The following is an 8441-nucleotide window of genomic DNA, read 5'->3' on the forward strand; positions in this document are numbered from 1 at the left end:
CACTCTCTCCCAGCGATTCCCAAGCTATTGCACACCACTTGCTGCAAGCACCAGCCCTTTGCCTCGCAGCACCAAGTTGTTTCTCAGAGGAACCTTCCAAGACTAGAATTAGCATCCACGTGACAAAGCCACTCCAAAAAAACACAGATTACCGGAATGACTGTGTCCTCTCAAGTTATCTTCTCACCAGAACCCAGTCTGCCTCCTCAAGCTAAAAATGGCATTTGGGGGCAATTTAAATACTCTTCACAAGTGACAGCAACAAAACCCCCCACACACCTAACTGAAATCAAAAACCCAACCAAACCCCACACCTAACTGAAATCAGTTTGGTGAGAAACCCCGTAGGCAAGACCAGGTGCCTTCCAGGTGAACAGCCCGTGATTTATCTATCCCAAAGGTTTCTCCCGTCTCCATTTGTACCTGCCCGCAGACACTCCTCACGACTGAGCCGCACTCCCCTACACTAAAGACCCTCCCAGGGCAGCTGTGACCACAAGGTTAAGGATTGCTCAAGCACATTCCCGCCTCCTGCCCCGCTCAGGCCAAGCAGACAGCAGTTCTCGGGAAGCACAGCTTTCAGGGCTCCGCCAGCACCGAGCAGCTCCGGTAAACACAGCCCGGCCACAGGCTCACACGGATTCAAGTGTTCTCCAAGGCAGCTGAAGCTCGGAGGGCTCAAAGGGCAGACACCAAGGAAACGGGCTTGTGTTGCATTCATGCAGCATAACGAGAGTTTGGAAACTAATTCTGGTTTTTCCAAACAAAGCCCATCACGGGATATGCCTCTGCAGGAGACGAATGGCCAAGCCCAGCGCAGATGCCTACCTAAGGCCAATACTGACCGCTTTCCGGTGATAGAGCCCCTGGTTTTCCTAAGCTCAGCCTGCCAGGAATTCTTCCCAGCTCCAGGTCTCTGAGGATAAGGAGATATCCCATCCCCACCTTCTGGCTAGGATCACATGCTGTACCTGGTGTATCTTTACGCTGTCCGGACACGCTCCGTACACCCCTCTGGTACCCTAACACCGTCAGGAGTGACGGACATACATCCCAGCATGCCCAGAGAAAGGTCAAACCGAACAACCACAGAATAATTTTCCAAAGCCTCTCCTAGCTTTCAATCGATGACTTTAGCTTCCTGGGCTAGAGGGATTCTACCCGCACACTTAATTCTGAATTAATTGCTGTTAACTTACCCAGTTTTTCCTCAATGCCAGGTAAGCTCATAGCATCCTCAACACCCTTTAGTGACAGACGTGCAACTCTGCATATCGCACGAACAATTATTAACTTCTATTCTCTCTGAACCCCAAACCCCCTTGTTTCACCAGGTATTTAGCCAACCAGAAGCCAAGCTGCTTCATCCATCCGCAGCTCTCCTCTCGTAGGTATCTTTGGACCATCACGTAACATTACTACATCCTCCCGTGCTGCGTGCCACAACGCTCTCAACCAGCACCAATTCAGGCAGCGGGGAGAGAGCCAAGAGGGACATAGTTGGGAGAGTGTTCATAGGAGACCCTTTAAAAGTGCAGCCATCAAAAACAAGCCGGTTCCTCACCCACCGTTACAATTACGTACTTAAAGATGAGAGCAGCGAGAGCATTGGTGATGGCCCCCAGAGGTATTTACACTCAGGGCATGTTGGTACCCGGGCTAATTACTCTCCCTTTCCTGAGCAAAGCAAGATGTTCTGGTTACCAAAGGCAGTGGGAAGGGCACAGCGGCGCTGGCACGGGGAGCCGCGGGGTGCCATCAGCAAGGGTAGCTCGAGAGGCTACAAAAACATAAATATCTGTACACTGCTGACAACCTGGGAAGCAACTAGCAAAGTTTATGTTTAAAGTTCACTGTTGTTAGAGGATATGTGTTTATCAACAAGCAAACGTAGCACCATCCTTGGGGAACATGCGCTTGAAGCCACTGGGCATCTCCTTCTCAACCAAGAAAGGCAAAGCAGGTGGGGTCCCTGAAGCCACGCTCCGTATTACAGCCCACCCCCCCCAGCACCCAAGCACCGCCACTGAGGAACTCCAGGCAAAGGAAGGGCTTTATTAGAGATCCTGAGACACAAGAGGAGACAATATTGGGGTTACGGGGACCCAAGCAGGACAGGAAAAGGAAGATCCCAACCCTGATGGCCTTTGGAAAGCAATCCATAACCCTTTAATCCCAGCAGCTCTTCTGCTGAGAAGCAAGCTGCGGCGAGTTGACTTGTTGCTGAAACAGAAGTACTGTTCAGGAAACTTCCACCTGAACCGGAATTACCCATCCAGGGTGTCTAGCCCCTACTGCCTATACAACTGCAGAACAACCACGTAAATAAAGGGCGTATCTCAATAAAAAATGGACAATCTTTAGCCATGCTCTAACTCACTTAAGATACACCAGTTGCAGTGCAAAGCTGGCAAACGTGTGAAAGCGAACACAGCTCCTCGCCCGTGCCAGGCTAGGCAGATAATCCTATTAACGGGGAAAAATCAAAGGGGACACATCCTCCTCTAATGCCATTAGCGGGTGACATAAGCAGGTAACGCACACTGAGAGCGGAGCGCTCTGGTAAAACATTGCCGCGAGCACCCACCAGTATATGAATGGCCCTAAAAAACACCTGGACAGAACACACCAACATCATACCTACGGAAATGGTTATAAAACTACAGTTTCTGAAGTCTGAAGACCATTCTTGTCAAAGGGGAGAGTAAAAAGTACTAATTGCAGGCCCATCTTTGTCAGAAGGTATTAGTTTTCCCAGTTTGGCTCTCCGGGGGTTCTCCTGCCGAAAGGCAAATGCTTGGTGGCAGAGGAGGGTCGCTTGGAAAGCGTGTGACGGGCAGGGCGAGCGCGGACGAGAAGGGCAGGCTCGGCACAGCTATCAGCCCACACGCTCCATTCTCCTGCTCCTTCCACAGAGGTCAGAGTACGGTGGTGATGAAAACAACTGTCTGAACAGACACACCCTGCGATTTCATATGGCACAAACCGACGGCTTTTGAAGGAGTTTGATTTGTGCAAAGACCACGCAGGCTGACAACAGGAAAGGAGAGGTGAGGCTACTGGAACTGGTTTCCAAGGTGGGCAGGGGGTGTACTTTCCCTGGGTAGAGATGCACATCAGCTAATGCCCATCCACCCCGCAGACCTGGGCTTCGCCGCGGATGCTACGCTTGGGAAAGCGTCAGCTCCAATGGAGGAAAACAGCATTTTGTATTTCATAAATATATCCTGCTTCTCAGGATCTCTGTTCCCATGCAAGCGTTCTGGAGCTTGCAACCGCAGGAGTAAGGTGTACGTAGTCTGCAGAAGGGAAACCACAGCGTGAACAGAGGGTTGTTTCACCCAGCAGGTCCCCACACGCAGCACGTTATGTTATCACCTCATGTACTGCAATTCCTCTGCCTGCGGAAAATTAGCGAATGCTACGGAGTGGGCAAGGCCTAGGCTAAGGAGTGAGCAATAGTAACAGCCTTCCTAGGACCGCTCTGGTTCTGCATTCTCAAAGAATTTGTACCGACAGCTCCGCTGCTGTGCGTCTTCTTTAAATGCAACTGCATCCTGTAATTAATACGGGTAATAGTCTCCTAACGAACAGGTTAAGGCACAACAAACAGCAGTCAAACAGCCTCACCGTAAACACTGTGTACCTGTTCCCAAGGCATCTTCCTGCCTACGACAAGTTTCCATTCCCACCAAGATCAAATTATTAGGTACCAAGAAAGTATCCAAATCTACTCCCAGCGATGTGACCCATCAAACAGTCCTCCCAAAACTGTCGTTGGGGCTCAAAATCCGTGTCAAGTGGTACATTTCCACCTCCAAGGAGGGATGTGCACCCAACAGCACAGCCAGCTTCTCTTTTCCACGGGGCTGGGGTAGGGGAAAAAGCCACCAGCAGCAAGTACAACAGCACAGAAGCTACGTGAAGCGTCACAGAACTCTGTGTGCAACTCCAGAAGGATGCAAAGTCTGCTGAAATTTAAAAAATAAAACCAATTAAAACATTTTTAAAACATAACTTCCTCCTGCCTCATTGCCAACACGTAACTCAAGTGCACTGTATTGATGAAACGCCCCCGAATTCTCAGCCCGGGGATACAAAGCAACTTGGGCACTAATAAAAGTGATCAGAACTATTTATGCACTCAAAACAAACCAGTGATTTCCCAGCTGCATTTTAAAACAGCTCTTGAGTACATTTTGTGGTAACTGGGACCAGATTTACAGACATCAAAAGACCACTGCACCCTTTTACAGCAAGGACAGCCTCACCGCTTGCCCCACAGAAGTAGCAGGGAGCCCCCCGCAAGCCCAGCACCTGCTGCAGCCCAACTCCTCCCCAAGCACCAGGAGAAAGTATTTCCCCTTTAAATGGGAAGGAAGCAGCAGCAAGGTCAGAGTCCAGCTGCCTGCCTCTGCCATGAAAGGCTGCGGGTCACGCCGCCCTCCTGGGGACCATTAGCTTGAAATCGCAAGCTCTCGGGCACGGATCGATCCATTTGCACGCTTCCATTTGTTAATAACAAAGCATCAGGAAAGGTTGGGGGTGATGAAACACGGCGGGACTCTCACATTCATCATGCAAGGCAGAAGCCTCAAGCACGGAGAAGGGAAGACCACGTTCACAGCCTGACTCCATCCTGCCCGGTCACCACCCAGTAATGGGAACAAGGAGACAGTCTCGGGGGTTGTACACACTCGCTTGCTAATAAACAGCGATATTTAAATACTGACAAAGTACTGCGTAAGTTGTGTCTCAGCAGAAGGCCAGATGAACTTAAAACAGATAGAGTTATCTGCACAATTATGCCTACAGACCAGCTAAGGGCACTTAACTGGCGCACAGACACTCGCTGTACCTCCGATTTGGAAAGTATTTTTAATTACAACATTCCAAAGTGATAAAGCATTGACAAATACTCCTTCTTAAGGAACCTGAAAATCACAACGCGCCTGTAAGCGGGCTGCACCACAAAGCCTCTGCAGAACCACAAACTGCCCGTCTCGACTAACCTCGTGCTTCTTCAGCGTCAGGCACAGCATCACACAAACCAGCGCTCGATTCTACTTAACTAAATGCAAGTGAATCACAAAGGGGTTTTTTCAACAAACACACACATTAGCACAAGCCTCAATAAAGGTGCCCAGAGCCCAAACACACTCTAACGAATAACCGCAGCCGGGCGAGGGTTTGACATCTGAATATTACAGCGTCGCCGATCCGCGGCTGCGTCGCCTGAAGGTGGCTTTGTAAAGTCACCCCAGGTTGCCCAGGACGAACACGAGGGAGGGAGGGGAGAGGGAAGAGCAACTTTGATCCAGCCAACAGCAGCAGTGCTGGAAAAATTCTGCTGCTGGGTCGCAGCATTGCGATGAGCGTGGCTGACAAACCGCGCTGTCGTGACAAAAGGCCGCGACAACCTTGTTCCTTTACAAGGCGCCGCACAAGCTCGTGCTTTTGTTTAACACGTTCAACACAGAAGCGATCTTGAATCTTTGGCTTAAATTAGGTTACCTAACATCTATTTGTTTACTTCATTCCTTCAGTTATTAATGCACCAGCACACCGCCGCTACAAATCATTTTTAACCAAGTCAGCCTGCTGTACGTACAAAAACACAGCACTGCTGACTAATTAGCAAATTCACTATCGGTACACTTCCATTCCTTAATAACAGGGCCAGATCAGAACAGGAGGTGGTAACCCCCTTCTCTGCTGCTGACAGGGCAGGAGCTGTTTAACTCTCTATTGGGTCAACCCACAGAGTTCCACTCCTTACAGAGAGGAAAAGTCACCCATTTAACAGCACCGGGCAGTCTCCGCAGGGAAAAACAGTGTTAACACAACCTTAAATTAATATACGAACAGGTTCTGTAGTCACTGACAGCTGAGCTAGTTTAATAATCACAGACCAGCATACCAGGGCAAGCGCTCAGATGTCTACCTTTGCTTCTTGCACAATAGTATCTGCTAATTACAGATGATATTCAGTTTCTCTTAATTAAAAATAAAATCCAACATCACTTTTCCTGCAGGAGAAAGGATTGATAGAAGTTTCCACGTGGCTTTACATCCGCTCATTCCCACTGCTTGCAGGTCCTGCAGGCAGGGCTGATTTCCAAAGTGCACCTGTATCCCACGCCAGCTCCGTCCTGGATGTTGTACCTTGGATGCAAACAACTCGAGATGCACAGCTGAAGGTACAGCTCCAGCCCTGCCCAACGCACCACCGAGAACCCCACGTCCCACAGTAAACCCATCCTCTGGCAAGCAGCCCAGAAGCACCCTTCCCTAAATCCCAGGCCTCACCACAACGGACAGAAAGGGTAAAACCCCCCCGTGAATCAGAGAACGCACCTCAAGTGTAACAGAGCAGCTCCCCACGTTAGGGAAATCGGCAGATCGACCCCTCCTGTCACCCCCAGAAGCCAACAGTCAGGTCCTGGAACGAGGACCGTGCCCTCGAGGCTTCCTGCCCCACAGACCCCGGTGTCGGAGCCTCCAGCCTGCGCCGCTGCCAACGACAGGCATCTCTCCCGCTATTCAGAGCGCTGAAGGTACTGAACAGGCTGCCCAGATCATTTTCCATCAGCCAGCTGGAGCTGGCAAAACTTGGTAATTCCCCTTTCAGACGCAGAATTGTGGACAGCTGTGGAACTGGTGGCAACCATCATTTTTACTTTCTGCTGTTTTTCCCTCCGTCGCCAGACAGGTAATTAAGCCTTTTCCCAAGGATCGCCATCGGAAGGCAGAGGGCACGTAACTCCAACCTCAACCTGGAGGAAAGTTTTCATGATGAAGGGATTAAGTTTCTCTCCACCCCCAGGAAATAGCACTGGGTGGGGACAGGAGAGAAGGATGAAGCGCCTGGAACAGGCAACTCTTTGACAGCCGTTCCAGGCAGGATCCCTAAAGCTCAGGCTGGCAGGATTCCCACCCACTTCCCCAGCAGTTAAACAGAGACCCGGCTTCACCCAAGCACCCCCCTTCGGCCTCACTACTAACACCCACCCGCGTGGGTGAGGCTTTTTCCCCACACACAACGTTTGAAGCTGGTGTTTGATTAGGTGGAGCGACACGTATCCAAAAATATGTCATGAACAGAGGGAATATGCACATCAGGGTAAAAACCTCCGTTTCTGAAGCAGCTCACTGAAAGTGATTTCCCTTCATGTATTTCAGGGTAACTTCAGCTCTTGGAAGTCGGAAGGCTGCTCAAACCTACTCTGAAAGGAAGGTTTGCTGAGCCTTCACCCACAGAAGTGAAAAACCCCCGTGTCTGGTCAAAACCAAATCCGAGTGTTTGTTGAAATGTAATTATTGTATGTGTATTTTAAAATAACAAACAGTTCTGAGGTGGAGGACGACTGAGGAATAGCACAAACCAGTGCCAGCCTACACGTTACCAATTATCATAACAGACTTCTGAATCACCCCCCCGCAGAGCGCACGGGGTTGTCATTTTGTCAGAGTTCAGTCAGCAGTTTGCAAGCCTGAATATCTACATATCTTTCAAATGAGCTATTATTTTCCAAGTAATAGCTTCAGATCCCAGACAAAAGCGCAGGAGTATTTTCCAGATAACTAATATCTTAAAAAGACGACTGATAAAAGTCAGCGTATCGTATTAACCTGCCCTTTTCCGCTACTCCATGTAGCCAGCGGCCACTGTAGCACACGGGCGCGGAAGACGGCGATGAGCTGAGGAGCGCGACTGCCCCGGCAGACTCCCTGGAAGTGCTCAGTGAAGGGTCACAGTTAAAGGCGACTTAACTGCCACACAATTTCCGAACGCAGCTTTCTCCTGTTACAAAGGCCACTCGCATCGAGTCGGACGGACGAAGTACAGATGAAAACCAATAAAACCATTTAAAGCCAGTTAACACCAGCCTCAGTTTGGAAGGCGTAGAGAACACACGCTGCCCCAGCATAAAGGTACCTCATTCCCAGGGATCACAGTCCCCCAGGCCCAGCATTCCCAGACCGGATGATCCGAAATCACAACGGCGTGAAGCCACCAGCCACTTGGAACGCTTTCTGTCCGCTTCCTAAGCGAATCCTCCTCCTGTGCGCCGGGCTAAGCGCTCCAGTTTTGCCACAGGAATTCAAACGTGGGACAAGCGACTGACAACACCACGCGCACGTATCTCGGCAAGCCCCGGGGCAGGGTGCCAGCCAGAGCTCAGCAGTAGCTCCCCAGGCTCTTATGGAAAAAGAGAAATTCCAAGGTGTGAATTTCTGCTGGGGCCAGAATAGAAAGCCGAAGGCAGAGGTAACGTGCGTTTACACGCTTGTTTTCCCAGCTGCGGCTCACTCGGGGCAGCCCGAGCAAGGGGCCGGGTGCCAGGCACAGTCCGTCTTCTCATCCCACTCTCCCCACGCCAGCACCCAACTCTCTGCTGTGCCTCCCCCGCACGCACGGCCCGCAAAGCCCGAGGGGT

Source organism: Eurypyga helias, unplaced genomic scaffold, assembly GCF_000690775.1.
Source record: "Eurypyga helias isolate BGI_N326 unplaced genomic scaffold, ASM69077v1 scaffold18948, whole genome shotgun sequence".
Taxonomy (NCBI): domain Eukaryota; kingdom Metazoa; phylum Chordata; class Aves; order Eurypygiformes; family Eurypygidae; genus Eurypyga; species Eurypyga helias.